Genomic DNA, 10,519 nt, shown 5'->3' with positions numbered 1-10,519 from the left:
AAAAAAAAAAAAAAGAGGTTAGAGTGGGAGAGAGCCAAAGCATAAGAGACTGTTGAGAACTGAGAGCAAACTGAGGGTTGATGGGGGGTGGGAGGGAGGAGAGGGTGGGTGATGGGTATTGAGGAGGGCACCTTTTGGGATGAGCACTGGGTGTTGTATGGAAACCAATTTGACAATAAATTTCATAAAAAAAAAAAGATTTATGAATCTTTTAAACAGTTTTTTTTAATGTTTTTATTTATTTTTGAGAGAGAGAGAGAGCACGAGCAGGGGAGGGACAGAAAGAGGGGGACAGAGGATCGGAAGCAGCCTCTGTGCTGACAGCAGAGAGCCTGATACGGGGCTCGAACCCATGAACTGTGAGATCATGACGTGAGCCAAAGCTGGGCGCTTAACCAACTGAGCCACCCAGACACCCTAAACGCTTTATGAATCTTTTTTTTTTTGTAATTTACATCCAAGTTAGTTAACATATAGTGTAATAATGATTGCAGGAATAGAATTTAGTGATTCGTCACTTACATGTAACAGCCAGTGCTCATCCCAGCAAGAGTCCTTCTTAATGCCCCTTGCCCACTTAGCCCATCCTCATACCCAACAGCCCTCTAGCAACCCTCAGTTTGTTCTCTGTATTTAAGAGTCTCTTATAGTTTGTCTCCCTCTCTGGTTTTATATTATTTTTGCTTCCCTTCCCTTATGTTCATCTGTGTTTATCTGCTAGCCATCTGGATGTCTTCTTTGGAGAAGTGTGTGTTCATCTATTCATGTCTTCTGTCCATTTCTTCACTGGATTGTTTGTTTTCTGGGTGTTGGTTTTGATAAGTTCTTTATAGATTTTGGATACTAACGCTTTATCTGATACGTCATTTGCAAATGTCTTCTCCCATTCCGTCAGTTGCCTTTTAGTTTTGCTGATTGTTTCCCTCGCTGTGCAGAAGATTTTATTTTGATGAGGTCCCAGTAGTTCATTTTTGCTTTTGTTTCCCTGGCCTCCAGAGACATGTCAAATAAGAAGTTGTTGTGGCCAAGGTCAAAGAGGTTGCTGCCTGTTTTCTCCCCTAGGATTTTGATGGCTTCCTGTCTTATGTTTAGGTCTTTCATCCACTTGGAGTTTCTTTTTGTGTCTGGTGTAAGAAAGTGGTCCATGTTCATTCTTCTGCATGTCGCTGTCCAGTTTTCCCAGCACCACTTGCTGAAGAGACTGTCTTTATTCCATTGGGTATTCTTTCCTGCTTTGTCAAAGATTAGTTGGCCATACGTTTGTGGGTCCATTTCTGCGTTCTCTATTCTGTTCCATAGATCTGAGTATCTGTTCTTGTGCCAGTACCATACTGTCTTGATGATTACGGCTTTGTAATACATCTTGAAGTCTGGGATTGTGATGCCTCCTGCTTTGGTTTTCTTTTCCAAGATTGCTTTGGCTATTTGGGTCTTTTCTGGCTCCATACAAATTTTAGGATTGTTTGTTCCAGCTCTGTGAAGAATGCTGGTGGTATTTTGATAGGGATTGCACTGAATATGTGGATCGCTTTGGGTGGTATGGACTTTTTAACAGTATTTGTTCTTCCTATCCAGGAGCATGGAACGTTTTTCCATTTTTTGTGCCTTCTTCAGTCTCTTTCATAAGATTTCTATAGTTTTCAGTGTATATCTTTTTTACCTCTTTGGTTAGATTTATTCCTAGGTATTTTATGGGTTTTAGAGCAATTGTAAATGGATTAATTCTTTGATTTCTCTTTCTGCTTCTTTATAAATCTTTTAAATTTTATCTTCTGTGCCTGCATTACCCACTCAAAAATAATTATTTACATTTTGAAAATCTAATAAAAAAAATAGGGAGCTTTTCCACTAATTAAAAAAAATTTTTTTAATGTTTATTTTCTTGAGAGACAAAGAGAAACAGAGTGTGAGCGGCAAAGGAGCAGAGAGAGAGGGGGAGAAACAGAATCTGAAGCAGACTCCAGCCTCTAAGTTGTCAGCACAGAGCCTAATACAGGGCTCAAACCCACTAACCGTAAGATCATGACCTGAGGTGAAGTCAGACACTTAACCAACTGAGCCACCCAGAAGCCCCTCCCACTAATTTTTAATGTACTATTGTTTGCCAAGGCTTAAACTTATACATCTATTTTGGTGAGATTTATCATTTGTAATTTATCAATAAAATTACTTTATAGTCCATAGCCTTTCCCAAGATATTTGTACACCCCAGGGGCTTCTACGGCCCCAAGTGGTGAAATATCCTTCTATTCTTCTTCAGTTGGGGTCTTCACCTGCTAACAAAATGGTCTCTTAGTAGCTTTAGTCCACTAAGAGAACAAAAGACTTACTTCACATTTTTGCCAGTCTGACTCTAATCTCCTGCTTCCTCACATATTATATTCAATTCAATCAACATCTGTTGAGTTCCCAATATGTGCCAGGAACCTCTCTGGCATCTGGGGTTACAACGATGTGTAAAGCACAGCCCCTGCCTTCCAGATGTGTATTGTCTTGTGGAGGAAGATATGTATCATAGAAATTCTGTCCACCCAAAGGGGCTTTTAGAGACCATTTACCATAAATCCCTTTATTTATAGATGCTGTTACAAAGATCCAGAAAGGTAAAGTGATTTACCCAAGATGAGTACTGACTGGAATTTATACCCCGTGGTTCAGAGTCTGGGGTTTGTCCCACCATATCCTAGTGGGGGAATGGAAACCAACACAAAACAAGAAACAAAGCTTCTCCATTGTGGCTTTATCCAGCGAAGAGAGAAAGGCAAGACTCATCTCTGTTCTATGGATCTGATAATCAGGATGAATTGCTAACAAGTAATTTAGAGGGGCACCTGGGTGGCTCAGTCAGTTAAGCATCCGACTTTGGCTCAGGTCATGATCTCACTGTCCATGAGTTCAAGCCCTGTGTCGGGCTCTGTATTGATAGCTCAGAGCCTGGAGCCTGCTTTGGATTCTGTGTCTCCCTCTCTCTCTGCCGCCCCCCCCCCACTCATGCTCTGCCTCTCTCTGGCTCAAAAATAAACATTAAAAAAAAATTAAAAGAAGTAATTTAGAAATACATACACATTGGGGCACCTAGGTGGCTCAGTCAGTTAAGCAACCGATTCTCATTTTGGCTCAGGTCATGATCTCCTGGTCTTAAGATCAAGCCCCACATAGGGCTCTTTGCTGAGTACGGAGCCTGCTTAAGATTCTCTCGCTCTCTGTTCCTCTCCTGCTTGTGCATGCACACACTCACGCGCTCTCTCTCTCTCTCTCTCTCTCTCTCTCTCTCTCAAAAAAGAAGAAGAAGAAGAAGAAGAAGAAGAAGAAGAAGAAGAAAAAGAAATACATAAACATTTTAAACCCAATATTTCATAATCTACAATTTATGTTTAACATTTAGGAACTTTGAGATGATTTGACCCAGGCAAATATTTCATCAATCCCCACTGTTTCCTGCCTCCTAACTGTCTTTATGCATTCTTGAAGTTGAACGTAACTGTAAGTGAGGGATCCAGTCAGACCCATATTTTTCTTTTATGGTTTGAAAATATTTTTATTTTTAGGTTGCAAAGATTATGAGTGGCTTACTCTTTAATTTTACTTACTGTTTTATTGAAATACAATTGATATGCAAAACTTACACATAGACAATCTATACAATTTGATGAGCTTGGTCTCTATTTTTTTAAGTTGATTTATTTATTTTGAGAGAGACAGAGACAGCACGAGTGGGGGAGGGGCAGAGAGAGAGGGAGAGAGAAAGAGAGTCCCAAGCAGGCTCCCTGCTGGCAGTGCAGAGCCTAACGTGAGGCTCGAACTCACAAAATTGTGAGATCATGACCTGAACTGAAACCAAGAGTGGGAGGCTTAACCGATTCAGCCACCCAGGTGCCCCAATGAGTTTGGTCTTATGCATAAACCCTTAAAACTAATACCACAGCCACCATCTCCAAAAGCCTCCTTATATCCTTTTGGGTTTTGTGTGTGTGTGTGTGTGTGTGTGTGTGGTAAGAACACTTACTATGATATCTCCCCTCTCAACACATTGTTAAGTAAACAATACAGTAGTGTTTATGGTAAACACAGTGTTGTAAAGCACGTCTCTGGAGCTTATTCATCTTGTAAAACTGAAACTTTATACCAATTGAATAATAATTCCGCATTGCCCTCATCCTCTGGCCCCTGGTAACCACCGTTCTATTCTCTGCCTCTGTGGTTGTGACTGTTTTAGGTACCTCCTATAGAAGACATCACACTGTATTTGTCCTGCTGTTACTGGCTTATTTCAGTTAGCATAATGTCCTCCAGGCTCATCCATATTGTTGCAAATGTTTTCTAAAAGGCCGAATAATATTCAATTGTGTGAATATACTGTATGTTCCATGACCATTCATCTGCCGATGAATATTTAGGGTGTTTCTGTATCTCGGCTATTGTGATAATGATGCAGTGGTCGTGGGAGTGCAGATGTCTCTTCAAGATACTGATTTCTTTCCTTTAGATATATACCCAGAAGTGGGATTGCTGGATCATATGGTGGTTCTATTTTTATTGTGGGGAGAGGAACCTCCATACCGTTCTCCACAGCAGCTGCACGATCTTAATCCCCACCAACAGTGTAGAAGAATTCCAATTTCTCCACATTCTCGCCGGCCCTTTTTACCTTTTATATTTTGACTGACCGATCCCCTGCAGGTGCTCTTCTCTTAGCTGTATGCTATTTCCAGAGTGTTCTTGAGGGAAGCCTAGCTAGCCAGTGATCCCCACCACATGGTAAGGACCCTGAAGACAGAGCCATCTTTTCTGTTTCCTGAAGTTGTCTCCTACCCTAGCCACCACTTTCTGTAAGGCCCTGTCCTGAAAGATCTAGGCTTTTAACCAGGCTGGAATTCTAAAGCAGAGGCAGCCAGCCTTGGCCTATCTCAAGGGGCTGTTTCTGCTGACCCCTCTCATGTACTCCTGCTTAGAAGTACCTCAAGCCAGCAGTCCAGTAGTGATCTCAGAATATATGAAACATCCTTTAGGGACTTGTTTAAAAACCTTTTGTGTACATAAATTCAGAGCAAATAATAGCCTATTCCATAAATGTCATGAGGCCTTAGAGATTATCTCATCCAATTACAGACAACTGAGGCTCAGAGAGGTGAAATAAATTACCCAAATGTATGTAGCTACTTGGTGACGGAACCAAGTTTAGGATTCAAGTTTCCTCAAACCTACTGCACCTTCCGATTCAAATTAGAAATATATAAGTAGTAATGAATTAGTAATGAATATTTAAGGAGTGCTGGAAGGCAAAAGGCTCCATGTGAGGTGTTGCAGGGGACACGCAAATGAATTACACGCACTTTCCTTCCTCTAGGGGCTCCTAGCCTAGAAAAAGAGAGAAACAGCACTGTAATTTAAGGCAGCTTTCAAAAACCTACAATATTTGAGATTAAGCAGTACAAGATTGGGAGAGATAAGAAAGGGAGTAATTTTGAGTCAAGAGATTTAGGAAACCCAGGGGGAAAGGTTGGTTTGAGCTGAGCCTTGAAGGGCGAGTAGAATTTTGACAGTGGTCATGGAGACAGAAGGCAATCTAGATCATCAGGACACAGCCACAGAGGCAGATGGGTTTCTGAGGTCCTCTCTAATCTCACTAATTAATTAGAGAAGGTGGCATCTGAATTTCTGGTGACTGGGTGCAGGGTTCGGCACTCTCGACTGGGTCTGGAGGTCTAGCTCTTGATCCATTTCCAGTAGTAGCACAGGCCAGAGCATTTGCTGATTACTCAAAAACCTATACAGTCTGAGTTCTTATCCCATCTCTAGTACGTACTACCAAAATGGCATTGTGCAAGTTATTTAAACCGCTCTCTGCCTCAGTTTGCTCATCTGTAACATGGAAACTAGAGCATTTACCTCATAAGCTCGTTGCGAGAAACAAATGAGTTAATATAGGGAAAGTGCTTAGAACAACGTCTGGGTCTTGGAGTTAGACAAGTGTTTGTTAATTCAGTCCCATCTGACAGAATTGCAATAGCTTCTTTCCGGTCAAAGATTCTTCGCAGAAGCAAAACAAAACAAAAACTGTGAGGATTTCCCATTGTTACTCAGATTAAAAAAAGTGGGGGGGGGGGTGCGAGAAATAGCTCCATACCACATTCCGTGATGAATTCATGAAATAAATGCTTGCGGTACAGTGTCCTTTATCATTGCCCCAGTGCCCTGACTCCCCTCAGCCAGCAGATCCCAGACAGGTGAGGTGACCCCTTGTGATGCTCCTCACCCTGAGATGAGGGGCTTGGCCTTACCCGGAATTATAGTCTGTTCTTGGTAATGCATTGAAGTCACATGGGAGCTTGATTCTCTATGGCTCAGAATAGATCCTGACCTCACTGTGGGCTCCCTCTGCTAATGGTTTCATGTATTCCAGATTGCATTACTACCAGGAATCGATTTTTCAGCTCTTTCAAAACAGTCTATTTTGGTCATCTTTCCCCTACTCTTAGAGATGTATTTATTTCCCAGAATGTGTAGTGACTCGCAGACAAAATAAATTCTGATAACTGAAATGGAAGCAATCGGTCGTCCAGTGGTCAAGAAAGCTGGGAGGTTTTCCTTGAGAAATTCTTTTGTAGGTCAAAGCAAAAGAAATTCGGTTCTCTAATGTGGAGGCCCCAAGTGAAACAAACAATGTAACATCCACCCGAGACTTGAGAACTTCTAGAAAAGCTGTCGGATATATGGAGTTCAACAGCTTAGACAGTGATACTATCCAACATGGTACCCCTAACCCATAAGGCTATTGAAGCACGTGAAATGTGGCTGGCATGTTTGAGGAAATGAGTTTCTACTTTTGTCTAATTGTATTTGATTTTAATTTAAAAATCCATGCTTCATTCAGTACCGAAAAGCTTTTTAAGTTTGGGGAAATCTGGGGATATAAATCTACATCAATTATAAATATTATGTAATCTAAATATACATCAAGTATTTCTGATTAAAATTTAGCATCCAAATTGAAATGTGTTATAAGTGTAAATTACACTGGATTTACAAACTTAGTATTAAAAAAGGAATGTAAAATACCACCTTAATAATCTTTTCACATTGATCGCATGTTGAAGTGATAATATTTTTTGTTATGTCAGATTGAATAAAACATATCATTAAAATTAAGTTCCCTGGGCTCTTGTACAATATGGCTTAGAAAAATTTAAAACACTTTGGAGACTCACATGTTTCTATGGGACAGTGCTATTATAGAGCAGTTTCAAAAACACCAACCCATTTATTCTTTACAGCAACCCCATGAGTTTGTCAAAACAAGTGTTATTATTTCTGTGTTGAAGATATGGAAACAGAGGTTCAGGTAGTTGTAGCTCACCAAACCCTGGAATAAGAGGCAGAGACTGACTTCATGGCTTCTGAGTGAAATCCAGGCTCTACCAGTGCACTGGGTTGGCTTGAAACTACAGGTGAAACTTAAGAAAAGCCATTTGGATTCACAATTGAGCCTACTCATTCTATACCTAAGCAGCTCAAGGGAGTCTAACGAGCCTTAAAAGAACAACATGTCCCAAGCAAAGTTCGCATGGAGATAAATACACAGAGTCACTTTCAACATGTGAACTGCACTCATTTGGCCTTCATGTCTGTTTGGGGATGCTTCAACAAGCATTTTCATGCTATAAATAGGGTACTCAAATGTATCATATGGTCATTGCTCTGTATCATAAACATGAGTCTAGTCACTGAGGTTTGCCCAATAATCACAAGGCCAGCGACAGCAAGCTGACTAACTAAAGGAAGTTAAAATGTAGGCTAAATATAACAGCAAGAGAAAAAACTATAAGGAACCAAACAATAAAGCAAGAAATGTCTAATTCACTAACGGGAAGAAAAAAAAAGCAAAACCCATAAAACTTCACCGAAGATGATAAAAACACAGAATTTAAAAAATAAAGAAGGACAGACAACATCCTCATGAATGAGAACACTAAATATTATAAATTATCACTTTGCTCCCCAACTACTAATAGGGAGCTTAATAAAGAAACATGCTAAGTGACACCATAGGGATATAATCAGCAAAATACAAACTGTTGAAAACACTACCAAACACCCAGATTCTCCAAAAACAATGTATTTCAAGAGGAACACAAAAGAAATAGGGAATTAGCATAAGTGTTTTAAAAGACTTTTAAAATACAACAATTATAACTTGTGAATCTTGTTTGATCCTGATTTTAATTTATTAAAAACTTTTAATTAAAAAATTTTAAGCACCTGCAAATTTTAACGTTGGATATTTGATGAGGAATTGTTTCATTTTGTTCACTATGATACTGAAATAGTAGTTACTAGTTTAATAAACTTTACCCTTTTATCGCTTCTCGGCCTTTTGGCTAAGATCAAGTGTAGTAACTTTATCCTCTAAAGGCACAATTTACATTTGTAAAATATTTACAAATAAAATATGCCTGAAATTTGCTTCAAAATACTATAAAAGAAATTTAAACCCTGGCACAATTCTAAATTACTGTTAGTTCTGTAAAGGTAAAAAGAATTAAAAACAGAAGAATATGTACCATTGCCTTTGCTACAGACTTAATTTTCTTTTAAGCCATACAGAGAAAGACAGATACCATGTGTTTTCACTCTTATGTGGATCCTGAGAAACTTAACAGAAACCTATGGGGGAGGGGAAGGAAAAAAAAAGAAAAGAAAAGAGGTTAGAGTGGGAGAGAGAGCCAAAGCATAAGAGACTCTTAAAAACTGAGAACAAACTGAGGGTTCATGGGGGGAGGGAGGGGATGGTAGGTGATGGGCATTGAAGAGGGCATCTTTTGGGATGAGAACTGGGTGTTGTATGGAAACTAATTTGACAATACATTTTATATAATAAAAAAATAAATAAAAATAAATTTTCTTTTAATAAAAGCTTGCTATCCAAAATTTCTGAAATTTCTTCTTTGAGGTATGATAAATTAAGTGGTATCAGACTAGCTCTCTCACTTGAACTAGCACAACTAGTAACTAGAACAACTGGTAAAAATATAGGAAACAAATATAGACTGTGGCCCTATGATAAAAGATAAAAATGAGATAAGCTCATTAATTGTTTTTGCTTTCTGATTAGAAACATATTCCAGAATATAAAGCTAAGAGAGAGTTTCTTTAGCAAAACAAAGAGTTCTTGCTGGATTAAGAAGACAGCGCTCCAAGTTTAGAGAGGCTGTTGTGGCTGAAATGTGCAAGTTGGAGTACTTGAGAGAAGAGATCTATGTTGAGAAAGAACTCCAGAAATCTGGAAAGGGATCTCCTCAAGTTTGGTATTAATATTAAGCTATGTGTGCATAGTGTGAGAGAGTACAAGAGGTTTGGTAAAGAAAAACTCAATAATCAATTACCCGGGAACTGTAAACTGAGCAGCTACCAGAGCTCACGTAGGACTGGAAGACATTGAAATTCCTCCAGACAAGTAAGAGATTTCATTAAACACTTTAAAATCCCATAGATTGGGATTATGCTCAACCCATAAGCCTGGGCTGCTCAGTGGGTTGAGCATCTGACTTCAGCTCAGGTAGTGATCTCATGGTTCTTGGGTTCAAGCCCCAAGTCGGTCTCTGTTCTGATAGCTAAGAGACAGGAGCCTGCTTCAGATTCTCTGTGTCCCTCTCTCTCTGTTCCTCCCCTCCTCACACCCTATCTGTCTCTCTCAAAAATAAAGATAAAAAACAAAAAAGAATTCCATAGAGACACAGAAAGAACATGCTTTAATAGTGGGGCTAAAATTGCCCTAAAGGTTCCAAAATGACCCTAACTAAGGTCAAAAATAAACCTCAAAGGACCAAGATGATCTTAAATTAACTGCCTGCCAGAATAAAGTCCAACATTGTTTAAATATAGGCAATGAAACCAGACACGCAACAAGTGGAATGAAATGTCACACATTCAATCAAGAATTACTAGACATACAGAGAAGCAAAAAAATGAGATGTCTATGCAGGAATGAAATCAGACATTAGAAACAGATCTAGAAATAATATATATATTGAAATTAGCAAAAACTACAGTACAACAAATATTACAAATATGTTTAAGAATTTAAAGGAAAACCTGAACAAAATGGAAATTCCATGCTGCTTATAGGCATATGTCTAGAAAAGAGAAATCTAATCTATAGGGACAGAAAGCAAAGTAGTAGATGCCTATGGATGCTTATGGGAGCTGGAATGGGGCTCCAGTAATTTTCTTTCAGTATTTTATAACTTGATTGGGGTGCTGATTATACTCAAAACTCATCAAAATGTACACATAAAATGAGTGCATTTTATTAGATACGTAAATTATATCTCCGAAAAAAGTTTATCTGAGAGTCAAAAACATAAAAATAAAAACAAGTAGAGGAAGGCAGATAAGGGTATGAATGGACCTAGGTTGGCCATGAGTTAATGATTTGTGAGGCTGGATAATGGCTACATGGTAATTTGCTATATTATTCAAAGTTCCTTGTAATTAAAAAGAAAGTTGGGTATATGTGTAT

At 39.0% G+C, this 10,519-nt stretch overlaps 1 long non-coding RNA gene and 1 pseudogene across 1 annotated transcript in view; one reads left to right on the top strand and one right to left on the bottom strand.

Moving 5' to 3' along the window:
• LOC121035544 (uncharacterized) overlaps nt 1–10,519 on the bottom strand; it is a 154,727-nt gene that overhangs the window by 100,985 nt on the left and 43,223 nt on the right. The gene's annotated exons all lie outside the window — the stretch shown is intronic.
• On the top strand, nt 8,359–8,477 carry LOC121035672 (uncharacterized; annotated as a pseudogene).

The sequence above is a fragment of the Herpailurus yagouaroundi genome, unplaced genomic scaffold, assembly GCF_014898765.1.
Source record: "Herpailurus yagouaroundi ecotype Mexico unplaced genomic scaffold, PumYag 161, whole genome shotgun sequence".
Lineage (NCBI taxonomy): Eukaryota > Metazoa > Chordata > Mammalia > Carnivora > Felidae > Herpailurus > Herpailurus yagouaroundi.
Note: the sequence above shows the minus strand (reverse complement) of the source record. Positions and strands in the feature narration are given on the sequence as shown.